The 13,588-nt window shown below is 39.7% G+C and overlaps 1 pseudogene; it reads left to right on the top strand.

Annotated features, from left to right (window-relative positions):
* The first annotated feature begins 1,601 nt into the window (after positions 1–1,601).
* Positions 1,602–13,588, top strand: part of LOC121397636 — a 29,029-nt pseudogene continuing 17,042 nt past the window's right edge.

The following is a 13,588-nucleotide window of genomic DNA, read 5'->3' as shown; positions in this document are numbered from 1 at the left end:
TGATTTTGTTGGCCAATATAGTGGAATTATCATGCTAGTGACTTTGTGTTGATGGGGCAAAATAACTAGCCAGAAGTCAACAGAGTGCAGCTGAGGAGAACACATGGAATCAACATATTAGACCAGTGATCTGCCTTCCTTAGCATTCCAGCTACATTCTCAGCAATGCTCCCACCATCCCACCCCTGTAGTTCTGCAACTAGACTGCCAGACAGAGTATTATAAAGGGGGAATGGAAATGTTTTTACTTAGAATGTATGTTATTTTTTTTTAGATATGCCTTTTTTCAGCCTTAAAGGGGTGGTTCACCTTTAAATTATCTTTTAGTATGTTTAAGAATGGTCAGTTCAAAGCAACTTTTCAATTGGTCTTCATTATTTATTTCTGATAGTTTTTGAATTTTTTGTCTTCTTCTGACTCTTTACAGCTTTCAAATGGGGGTCACTGACCCCATCTAATAAACAAATGCTCTGTAAAATGTATCAAATGTATCGTTATTGCTACTTTTTATTACTCATCCTTCTAATCTGGTCCTCGTCGAACTTCGAGATTTATCTGGCCCTTTAAGAACTCAAATTCAACTATTCACCGCCTAAAACCTGCCAAATTACTGTATGTCAATGGGAGAGGTCCAGGGATCAATTAGGTGTTGTTTGAAGCCTTCCTGACATTCAAGTTTTTTTCGGAGAAAAAACTCGAATTGAGTTTTTATAATTCAAACTGAATTCAATTTGAGTTTCCGGGTCATTTAAATTTGTTCGAGAATTAGAAATTCGACCCTTGATAAATGTGCCTCTGTATAATCGAGCGCACCTCACCCCACCAACAAAAAAAATCTTTGGAGGAGCCAGGCATGTATAGCTGCTCCTGCCCCCAACTTCACTCCCTCGCCGCGACCCCACATCCCTGCCACGCAACAAATTAAAGCAGGATTTTAATGCTATAGAGGAAGCTGACCATGCAATCCGGGCCCACAGCGACTCTGGGGTCTGCTTCCTCTATTGTTGCACCACTGGAAATAAGCTCTGAGGTTTTTGGGATGTGTAAAAGTGCTTGGGAGGGAAAATGGCCAAGGACTGACAGCATTTTAAAAATTAGAACATGTATGGGATCCATTATCTGGAAACCAGTTATCCAGAAAGTTCTGAATTATGGAAAGGCTGTCTCCCATAGACTCCATTATAATAAAATAATCTAAATTTTTAATAATTATTTTTTCCCAGTACTAATAAAACAGTTACTTGTACTTGATTCAAACCAAGATAGAATTAATCATTTTTGGAAGCAAAAACAGCCTATTGGGTTTATTTAATGTTTACATGATTTTCTAGTAGACTTAAGGTATGAAGAACCAAATTACAGAAAGACCTGTTATCCAGAAAGCCCCAAGATAAGAGGTCCCATACCTGTACTACTGTACAAATCTAATGGTGATCTGCCATTGGTCACATGCCCAACACTGACCTACTCACAGTGGTCAGAATGCAGGATATTTTATCCATGTTGCAGCCTACTCACACGTACCATATAGATGCCAGAGGCCTTCAATGGAATGCAAATATTACAGATATAAGCAATGAAGATCACTCACAAATAGTATTATGTCCCACAAACCATTTAATACATTCAGTCTTCAGTCCGAAGACGAATTTTTAGACTTCCCGTCTGCTGAGTTTGAAGACGTCTGTGAAAATAATGAAGACATTCCAAATGATGATCAAGGTGATTAATCATAGTCTGTAATACCCTAATCAACATGGAAACATGGTACTTTAAACACTTTACAGCCTGCACAGCATATAGGGGTACCACCAGTGAGATCTTACATTCTTGCCTGAATAGCAGTGCAATTGAAACATCCTAGATCGTAGAATGCAACGGATGGGTCCATTATTCTCATGTCTAATTTCTCTTGGTGCAGTTAAAAAATATTTTGTCTCTTGCACAAAAGGTAATTTACTTTCAGACAAATATACACCAGAGAAAATATTTGGCAGGATTTAAAGATAAACCTCCAGGGCTAGGGCTTGAGCATGCTCAGTTTGCTCCTCTCTCCCCCTCCCTTTTCTGCCCTTCCACACAACCTTGCAACGCAAATTGTGTGAGATATGCTTCCTACTCCCTGCTGGAATCTCATCTGAGTACTGCAATTTCCATACTGGTCCTACACGTGGAGATACAATCATTTAAATGCCGAACAGTCATAAGAATGATCTATTGGTAGTTTTGTTTTTATTATTAATAAAGACTACCGACTACAGAGCTTATTGGGTCATTGCTGACCCATAAATATGGCCTGTGCATCATTGTTGCTGCCATACAGATCCCTTTTTTGCTGCTTATTCTGGTATGTTTTTCACTATATGCTTCACTCCGTGACTTTCATACACCTAATTCATCTGTTTAGGTTTGGGGAATCAATAATTGAAGGCCTCATATATTCTTTTCCAGTCTCCTGCTGTGACTTTCCTCTACACACAAACAAGTCCAGCTCAGAACTGAATAAATTCTATATTATATGTCTATTCCTGTGATAATCACCTAGGATGGTCCCTGTATGCCAACGCCGTGTTGCTTTCTCTGACATTCCTTTCCTCTGTGTTTACATGTTAAACGTTTTATTTAAACAGATTTTGCTGATGATAAAGCCACTGACCCTAAGCTGGAAAGAGCCATAAAAATGATGCAGACTTTGGATACAATCTTACAGAGAAAGCTGGCCAATGAGAAGGAGGTGAAAGATCAAGGCCTTGAGATCCGCATAAAGCTGTGAGAAGAACTCCAGGTTGGCTAATACATTGTATACGTTCACTATTCCAGTCCTGAAGTCCCTCAGCCATAACTTGGATTTATAATCACTTCTGTCATTCAGACTGAATTAGCCTCAAACTTGGGGCGATGAAGGATAAAAACAGAGTTTACCACAGGGGATCTCCACAGATCTCTCTCTCTCTATACTTGTGACTGTCTTATCACCCTTGGATAAATTTGTCCCTAAACTTGTTTGCCAAAAGAGAATCTTTTCATGGAAAAGTTTAACTTTAAAGGAGAACTAAAGCTTAAGTAAAGAAGTAGCTATACATGTTGTACATTATGTTTAGTGCTTCTGTACCAGCCCAAGGCAACCACAGCCCTTTAGTAGGGAAGATCTGTGTCTCCAAAGATGCCCCAGTAGCTCCCCATCTTCTTTTCTGCTGATTCACTGCACATGCTCTGTGCTGCTGTCACTTACTGAGCTTAGGGACCCACTCACAATATACAGTACATATAAAATAGAAATGTCACAATATAATGCTGATTAGTAATTAATACAGATAATTACTACATGGCAGCACAGAAACCAGTGCAATTGGCATCAGAATTTAATTAAAATTCTGCCTTGTAGCATAAGCTTATATTACAGGGGAAGCTCATCTTCTGCTGGATAATTAGTGAGGAGCCCTAAACTTAGCTTCTCAACAGCTGCTCAGAGCCCACTGAGCATGTGAGTGTCACAGACACTTTCCAAGGTGGTGACCCCCTGTGACAAGTTTGAAGTCCTGGATCATTGCTGCTATTGACAAGCTGAAACTTTAGGCTGGTGCAGTAAGTTCAGTATGTAAAGTATGGCATTTTTAGCCAAATTCATTTTTATGGTTTAGTTCTCCTTTAAGGGCAATGACATACCAGGAGATTAATAAAATCTCTGCTTCTGTAGGCTACTAATCTCCTGAAAAAGCTTTCCCATTGCCAATAACGTAAATCTCTGGTGGTAAAACTCACAAGTCACTTCAGTCTCCCAAAATCGCTTTAGGGCAGAGACACACAGTCAGATTCGGGGAGATTAGTCGCCCGTCGACAAATCTCCTTTTCTTCGGGGCGACTAATCTCCCTGCTCTGCCTTCCAGTCGGCTAGAATGTAAATCACCGGCGGGATGGCACTAGGAGTGATTCATTTTCCAAAGTCACCCGAAGTTGCCTCACGAGGAAACTTTGGAAAATGAATCACTCCGAGTGCCATCCCGCGGGCAATTTATATTCTAGCCGGCGGGAAGGCATTTTGGGGAGATTAGTCGCCCCGAAGAAAAGGAGATTTGTCGCCGGGCGACTGATCTCCATGATTCTGAATATGTGTCCCTGCCCTTAAGTTGCCCTTAATTTTAGAGCCCCCAACATATCCAGAGGCTGTCCTGTTTTACCAATATATGTTGAAATTTTACATTAATTAGGGCCTCATGGGGGCCCCCCTGCAGCTGCAAGGTCTGATTCCTCTGTAGTTATGCCACTGCTACATTCTGTAGCTCTGATGCTCTGTACAAGGAAATTAAGTCCTTAAAGGGGTGAGGTGGCAACCCTAGTCAAGTGCTTAGCCCATAGCTGGGTGTAGTTTTGAAAATCCTGCCAATAGATTCCTCCCATTGAGGTGCATGGTTGGAATGGCACCTCTCTCTCTCTGGCTTTCTGCTTAATCTAGTCACCTGATACACAGGATAACTAGTCATATCATTCAGGTTCATAGGCAATTGACTACAATAGTAAGAACATTTGGTCAAGTCTGCAATGAAAGAAGCTCACCAATTCCCCCAGGGCCAAACTTTGATGCTTCTGCTACACCTAACTCCCCATGATCTTTTAGAAGTTAGAGAGTAACATTTTTCACTCGTATGGCATCCAGCACTGATCTACAGTAGAAAAAAAAACAAACTGAAAGAGTGTCTCTGACATATTGGAATTAGTCCTGATTGGAGTGTTCAAAATTTTTGCTGATCAAGTCACTAAGCAAGGTTATGTGAGCTCACTTTCTCTCCTATTAGCATTTATTTAACTGATTTCAGATGTTCAGTAAATTGGCAGACATTACTGACATCCTACTGCAGGGCTCGTGCACAATAAACAAATGGATGTGGTACACTGGAATTACTCACATTAAACCCATTACATAGTTACATAGTTAAATTAAGTTGAAAAAAGAAAAAGTCCATCAAGTTCAACCCCTCCAAATGAAAACCCAGCATCCATACACACACCCCTCTCTACTTTTAATTAAATTCTATATACCCATACCTTTACTAACTATAGAGCTTAGTATCACAATAGCCTTTGATATTATGTCTGTCCAAAAAATCATCCAAGTCCCTCTTATAGTCATTAACTGAATCAGCATCACAACATCACCCGGCAGTGCATTCCACAACCTCACTGTCCTGACTGTGAAGAACCCCCTACGTTGCTTCACATGAAAGTTCTTTTCTTCTAGTCTAAAGGGGTGGTCTCTGGTACGGTGATCCACTTTATGGGTAAAAAGGTCCCCTGCTATTTGTCTATAATCTCCTCTAATGTACTTGTAAAGTGTAATCATGTCCCCTCACAAGCGCCTTTTTTCCAGAGAAAACAACCCCAACCTTGACAGTCTACCCTCATAATTGAAGTCTTCCATCCCTCCAACCAATTTAGTTTGCAGATCTCTGCACTCTCTCCAGCTCATTTATATCCCTCTTAAGGACTGGAGTCCAAAACTGCCCCCATACTCCAGATGAGGCCTAACCATTGACCTATAAAGAGACATAATTATGTTTTCATCCCTTGAGTTAATGCCCTTTTTTATGCAAGACAGAACTTTATTTGCTTTAGTAGCCACAGAATGACACTGCCCAGAATTAGACAACTTGTTATCTACAAAGAGCACTAGATCCTTCTCATTTAAGGAAACTCCCAACACACTGCCATTTAGTGTATAACTTGCATTTATATTATTTTTGCCAAAGTGCAAAACCTGCATTTATCAACATTGAACCTCATTTCCAGTTTGCTGCCCAGTTTTCCAGTTTAGACAAATCACTGTGCAAAGTGGCAGCATCCTGCATGGAACCTATAGTTCTGCACAATTTAGTATCATCTGCAAAAATAGAAACAGTACTTTCAATGGCCACCTCCAGGTCATTAATAAACAAGTTGAAAAGCAAGGGACCTAGTACAGAGCCCTGCGGTACTCCACTAACAACACTGGTCCAATTAGAAAATGTTCCATTTACCACCACTCTTTGTACAATTGTCTCTCCAGCTGTTGTGGAAGTAGAACTTCCAGTGTCGGGATGTGGTAGTTAGTTACAACCAGGGAGAATTCAGTGTTATCAGAAATACATATTTTGTATTTAAAAGGCAGATTGTGCTGGTAGCTTTAGGATCCAAGTAATATTCTGCTGTATTATCCATAAGCCTTGCAATAGGAGGTGGAGAGCAGCTTTGCATTCTGCAAATTTAAAAGTAATAGGTAAGTCAAAAGGTGGTCACACACAGGCATATTTAAGATGCTGATTTGGGTCCTTTAGACTTATTCGGCAGCTTATCTGCCCATTTATGTTACACTCCGATGCTCCTCCCTTACTGATATCTGGCCAAAAATCGGCCAAATGTTGATGACGCAGGTTTGACTGTCCAGTCCGATCGCGTTGCTAGTTGACGAGGACTTCGTCCTGTTGGAGCCTATTCCCGTCATTGTAATCAGAATGTTTGGACCTCATTGTTCTTGAAATGCCAGGGTCTGGACCTGCTTATATAATAAATTCTGGGGGGGAGGGGCAAAGACACCTTGATTTATAGTGAATAAAGTACCCCCTCTTGTAAAATATAAAGATATTATAAGTTACCGATAAATTTTATGAGCATATAAAAACAGGTCATGGAACTCCGAGGTAACTTATAATATCCTCATATTTTGCAACTGGGGTACTTTATTTATTATAATACACAAGTTTCAGTGAGTGATGTGACAGAAATGACATCAGAACTCACTGTTTATAACTGATAAAATCACCGTATATATAGTGAATAAAGTACCCCCTCTTGTAAAATATAAGGATATTATAAGTTACCGAGGAGTTTCATGACCATATAAAAACACGAGGCCGAAGGCCGAGTGTTTTTATACAGGTCATGGAACTCCGAGGTAACTTCTAATATCCTCATATTTTACAACTGGGGGTACTTTATTTATTATAATACACAAATTTTAGTAAGTCATGTGACAGAAATGACCATCACTACTCACCGTTTATAACTGATGACATCACTACTCACCGTTTATAAGGATATAATTTACAAGATATTCATGGCTTTTGTGTATTATAAGGATATAATTTACAAGATATTCATGGCTTTTGTGTATTATATAGTTAAAATGCTTGGTGCTCAGTTTCTAATAAGAGCCCCAGGTTGGAAATAAGGGTTCCGTAGATTATTTTTGATTTGTAGGAGATCATAAATTATGACTGTATAATTCCAAAATTACTCTACCCAAAAGGAAGTTTTGCAAGACATCCTCCCAGGATGCACTCATTATTGTACTGGTCCATAATCTGCTTTCTGAATATAGTGTAGATTTATAGACACACACGTGGCCTTCTGTGCATTAATTAATTAAGCATTATATATGTGCATATTTATTGTGTTTCTGTTCTCTTTGGCTTTACCCCGTGGATTCCTTAGCGTGCAACAACACAGTCTTCTGCACGGAGCCATGAAGAAAATATGAACACATGCAAGTTCTTGGCCTTAACCCCACAGCTGGATGAAACGGAAGGTAAGTTCTGTAGAGTATGAGTCTGATTGGAAATGGATTTATGAAAGAACAAACATCTCTGGATTGGGTGAAAGAATGTTAACCAATGGTAGCTTCGCCTACTATTGCTGAACAACAATTCTCTTAGCTCCCTAACAGACTGGTTTCTCTATAACAATAAAACAGTAGCTTCTATATGATCCCAACTAAGATATAATTAATCCTTATTGGAAGCAAAACCAGCCTATTGGGTTTATTTAATGTTTACATGATTTTCTAGTAGTCTTAAGGTGTGAAGATCCGAATTACAGAAAGATTTGTTTTCCGGAAAGCCCCAGGTCTCGAGCATTCTGGATAATAGTCACATGCTTGTATGTATAGACTTGTAATATTGTCATACTCACTCATTAGATTCACGAGGGCACAGCTTACTATGTGCACATTTCATGTCTCTGTTGCATTATTGCACCTCTACAGCTATAGACAGAACTGACATTTTACCTCTAAAAGGCATTCTCTGTATACAGCAACCCCTAGTGGTAATAACATTTGTTCTGGTCTATACATTTTTGTTCAACCCTCTGGATGAAGGTAAAATAATTCCAATTAGAAAAGAAACTCAAAATTAAAAAAAAAATCACAATGCAACATTTATTGCACTTTGGAAACTGTCTTACTTGTATCAAGAATTGCCTTGGGTCTCTTTGTTGAGATCAGCAATGAAACCCCTCCCTATATTTCATCTCTAATCTCCAAATACACTCCTTCACGAAACCTACGCTCTGCTTCTGATCTTCGCCTCACTTTTCCTCTGGTCACTTCTGCCCATTCTCGTCTACAAGACTTCTCTCGGGCTTCTGCTTTTCTCTGGAACTCTCTGCCACAAGCTGTCAGACTTTCTCCTTCTTTCCAAACTTTCAAGCGCTCCTTAAAGACCCATCTGTTTAAAGAGGCCTATTCGATGTACCTCAATTAATCATTGCTGTATCAAAAATGACAAAGTGTTTATATAATCCTAATGTCTCAATTGTACCCTAACCTTTTAGTTTGTAAACCCTATTGTACTCTGTAATCCTTGTCTGTTATCCACCATTTATTCCCTGTTTGCTATAACTGCAGTAAAGCACTGCGTATCTTGACAGCGCTATATAAATAAATGATGATGATGATGAAATGATGATGATCAGCAGTTATCGATACAATGCTACTTGCATTCGACAACTGGTCGGTAAGAACAAAAATAACCCAGAGTGGTACATGATGGTACACAACAATCTCTCTCACTCAGGGTCCCTATATTAATATATTGTGCTGCAATTCTAAGACAAGAAGTAGTCTATCCATGACTTTTCTCATTGATGTGATGGGTGGACAGAATTTAAAAAAAACGCTAGAAACATACATTTTTTCAAATAATGAAGTGCTGAAATAGTGAATATATCTGCATTTCTGTCCTGGGACGAACATGTTACTCTGGCTCTGTGTTAATAACTTCCCTGTTGGATGGGATCTAGAACCTCATATTCCCATGGAACTACAGCTGGGCTCTCCCGCTCCCAAAACGGATCAGCATTTTTATTAAACAGATGGACAGTGTGTCTGTTGTCCACTCACACAAGCATCTGCATGTTCTAGTGATCACAGATAATACGTACATGTTCTGCACATGGCAAGGACCATGAGTCCTAATTAGGATACTGGAGACAATAAAATGCAGGGCACTGTAGGGGTATCACCGATACCTATAAAAATATTAATAATTTCCATCTTTTATTTCTCTCACCCTCATCTCCCTTTTCTGGCACCTTTCCTCTTTGTTTCTTCTGTATCACCTACACTAGGCATGTTAGTATGTAACCGTGTTGTTATAGCATGGCACCAGGCTGGCCGGTTGGTCATCTATGAAACTCCCTGTTTCCTGGTCAGCTGGGTGTGCAGTCTCCATTGTTACTCCTCTGATTAATTAAATAAAAGCCCATTGCTTGCAGAATCAAACAATATTAATCCCAAGGTCCGAGAAGGACCGTCTCATCTTAAAGGGATACTGTCATGGGAAAAAAACATTTTTTTCAAAATGAATCGGTTAATAGTGCTGCTCCAGCAGAATTTTGCGCTGAAATCCATTTCTCAAAAGAGCAAACAGATTTTTTTATATTCAATTTTGAAATCTGACATGGGGCTAGACATTCAATCACTCTTTACTGCTGTACTGCAAGTTGGAGTGATATCACCCCCTCCCTTTTCCCCCCCAGCAGCCAAACAAAAGAACAATGGGAAGGTAAAGCTGGCCATAGATGTTGAGATTTTTAAAAGATCAGATCCTGATCGTGAGACCACGATCTTCTCAGAACGATCGTACGATCGTACGAATCTACCATCAACTAAAAAGACCAATTTACCAGGAAAACAAAGGGGAGCTGCCTGCTTGGCCCTGCAAACATAGAGAGATTGCACTGGGACCGACAAAGATTTTTTGACCTGGCCGATCAATTTCCCGACAGATGTCGGCCGAAAAATCGTAAGATGTACGATCGTTCGAATACCACTAACCGCACGATAATTTCGAAGGATTGGTCGGGCTTCCCTAAAATCGGTCGTTCGGCAAGAAGAATCGTCGCGTCTATGGGGACCTTAACCAGATAGCAGCTCCCTAACACAAGATAACAGCTGCCTGGTAGATCTAAGAACAACACTCAATAGTAAAAACCCATGTCCCACTGAGACACATTCGGTTACATTGAGAAGGAAAAACAGCAGCCTGTCAGAAAGCATTTCTCTCCTAAAGTGCAGGCACAAGTCACATGACCAGGGGCAGCTGGGAAATTGACAATATGTCTAGCCCCATGTCAGATATCAAAATTGAATATAAAAAATCTGTTTGCTCTTTTGAGAAATGGATTTGAGTGCAGAATTTTGCTGGAGTAGCACTATTAACTGATGCGTTTTGAAAAAAAACATGTTTTCCAATGACAGGATCCCTTTGACAGGATCAAATTGCCATGTTTAAGGTGATTATATAAGGTAGCAGGTATGATTCAGCTCTATCTGCAATACACTTAGTGGTTAGTATATGCTGCAACTTATCTCCCACAATTTTAGCACGCTGCTTCTTTATGTTTCAGTCTAGCTAGTGAGGTCGCAGCAGCAAAAAAAATGTGTATTTGTGTGTTAGTGTGCTTAAGTATTCCTGATCTTCCCAGATTTCTTGGCTGATATTCCATAGCTACTTAAATACAGAAAAAATAGTCTATAAATCAGGGATTTAAATTTTTTTTTAAATTTTGCTTACTCAGATCTGCTGCTGTAAATCATAGAATGTTTGGTAGTTACCAAGAGAAGATCAGTTTTAAATCTTGAACACCCTCCATCGGGACTTCAATGCATAAACTCTCCACAGGGTGGCATCCTTTACCAGCAAATAAAGTATATTCTTTCCAAATGGCTTCATCTGCTATTGCCACATCATTGTACATATGCCCTTTATCACACTCACCATCTGTGTCTATAGACTCCCTATATTTTGTATTATTTTTGCCTAAGCCTGCGTGTCAGTGTTAGTACTTCTAAGAACCACTGCCGCAATAAAATTTTTGAGGTTTATTTCTCAGCAAAAAATAGGTTTATATCCTGTTTGTGATTAATGTATTTCTGCAATAGCTGTTGTATATGCAATAGCTGTTGCACAGGGGCTCCTGATGATATATGTTTATTACACAAAAGTTACAAAGTCTAAGCGTTTTTTTAACAAATAAGGATACCATATGGCATAATAATGTGTTTAAAGGAAAACTATAGGCCCAAAATGAATACTTAAGCAACAGATAGTTTATATCAAATTAAGTGGCATATTAAAGAATCTTGCCAAACTTGAATATATATTTAAGTAAATATTGCCCTTTTACATCTTTTCCCTTGAGCTCCCATTGTATGGCATTCTCTGTGCTGCCTCAGAGATCACCTGACCAGAAATACTGCAGCTCTAACTGGAACAGGAAGAAGTGCGGAAGCAAACAACTGAACTCTGTGTGTTAATTGGCTCATGTGACCTAACATGTATGGTTTGTTTGTGTGCACCGTGAATCCTACGATCCCAGGGGGATGCCCTTGTTTTTTTTAAATGGCAGTTTTCTATTTAGGATTACCCAATGACACATACTACTAAAAAAGTATAGTATTATGAAAATGGTTTATTTACATGAAGCAGGGTTTTACATATGAGCTGTTTTATGCAATATATTTTTATAGAGACCTACATTGGTCTCTATGGGGGTATAGTTTTCCTTTAAATACACAGTGACCATAGATGAATTAGGGATGACCAACCTGCAGTCCTGCCCTTTCAGCTGTTATCAACTACAACTTCTAACAACTCCGATAGATGGGATTGCACTGGACCCCAAAGAGCAGCTACTGTGGTAAGGACGTGTGGGGTATAATAGGTATATCAGAGCAAAATGAAGACAATAGAACTGGCATTACTGATGCTCACCCTAAGGCTAATCTAGGCACATTTTGGTTTTTGGACACAGGACCACTTTTGTAACGAGGTAACACTGTTGCCAACTTGGTCTCATTTTGCCCTTCTATACCTTTAATGCCCCCACACATTCTCACCTCGGCCAGAAACTTTGCATGGGGTCCTGACTCCTTACCCTCCCCTGATAACTTTAGGAGCCAAGTTTCTAACCAGAAAATTGGTTTTAGAGTAGAGAATAAGCTTGCCCCTGCCAGTAGTAGAAGAAGTATGTGCAGGAGGTGCAGCACCCCTGATAAAAGGGTGCTGGGGGTTGCATTTCTGCAATATCTGAAGGGGTTGTAACGTAAAGTCCTACCATATATAAGTAATATGTGGCTTAGTAAGTTTTGCCGATGGCCCAACTAAAGGGTTTCCTGTTGGTGGTTGTGGGGCATGAGAAGTTGTGTTCTTTGAGTTCAGCTGGAAATTAATAAAGTGCAATAAGCTATAAATGACCGAAATCCATACTTTTGTCCACTTTAAAGCGCAAATAAAGAGAAAACTACAGTTTTCTGTGTGTATAATCAAACAAGTATGGCAGAAATGTCAAAAATGATGACCACATGAAGATAATATGCCGCTCTCACTTGGCTTATGTTTGTTTAGTTACTTTTTCAACAACTTGTGCTCATTGTACCACTCCATGGGGCAAGGGTGGGGGTGAGCAAGAGTCCAAGCGAGAAAGGCAGATGCATAACAAAGGTGTGTACAAATCTTGTAGTTTGCTGCGGGTATATTCTGGTATAAAGGATCTTGCATGTACCCGAATCCAAGATGGCTACTGTAAAGCATGTCCAATTGGTTGTAGGGGTTCCCTTATTTGCATCCAAGATAGATCCCCTACCTTCTATTGGAGAGTTTGGCTGGTACTCTCCATTTCTTATATTGTGGCTGGCATAGGGCACACCACTTACATGTGCTGAAGAACTTGATTTAGATGCCACTGTGCATGAGACAATGAGCGAGCTGCTGAATTTTATACACTGTAAGCCTACTGTAGAGTTGGCTACGTGCTGGAGACTAAAATATCATATACAAACCAGACTGGTGGTTAGTTTATTTTTCCCTTATTGCTATTTTAAAGGCCCTATGGGCCAAATTAGTCTTTACTCTGCGTGTTATGTTTACAGACTCCTTCTACTCTGAGACATGTTTGAAGTGAGCAATTATTTAACTTTCCCCATGAACTGCTGCTTTACAGTGAAAACTTCAACACTAAAGTTCGACCCTGTTCTTTCCCGCACCATCTGCATTTGTTAAAGAGATGTCAGATGTATTGCCCTTGGCTTTTATCCCATGTGTGAGAAACACTCGTACAGCACTCACTATTTCTAGTCCCGCTCTTCACTTTGAAGATTGTCATTCAGTGCACATACAGTGATAGAAAAAGCGTGAGAGACGGCCACATTATGTGCCACGCATTTCTACATGTGTTATGTTGAAGACAACTACATGTTTTCTACACATTATAATATTTAGCAGTTGGTACCATCACACAATAATGCCAAACTTAAGGGAAAAGGATTCTGGTTTTG

Source organism: Xenopus laevis, chromosome 8S (assembly GCF_017654675.1).
Source record: "Xenopus laevis strain J_2021 chromosome 8S, Xenopus_laevis_v10.1, whole genome shotgun sequence".
Lineage (NCBI taxonomy): Eukaryota > Metazoa > Chordata > Amphibia > Anura > Pipidae > Xenopus > Xenopus laevis.
The sequence above is the reverse complement of the archived record's forward strand: the minus strand, read 5'-3'. Positions and strand labels throughout refer to the sequence as shown.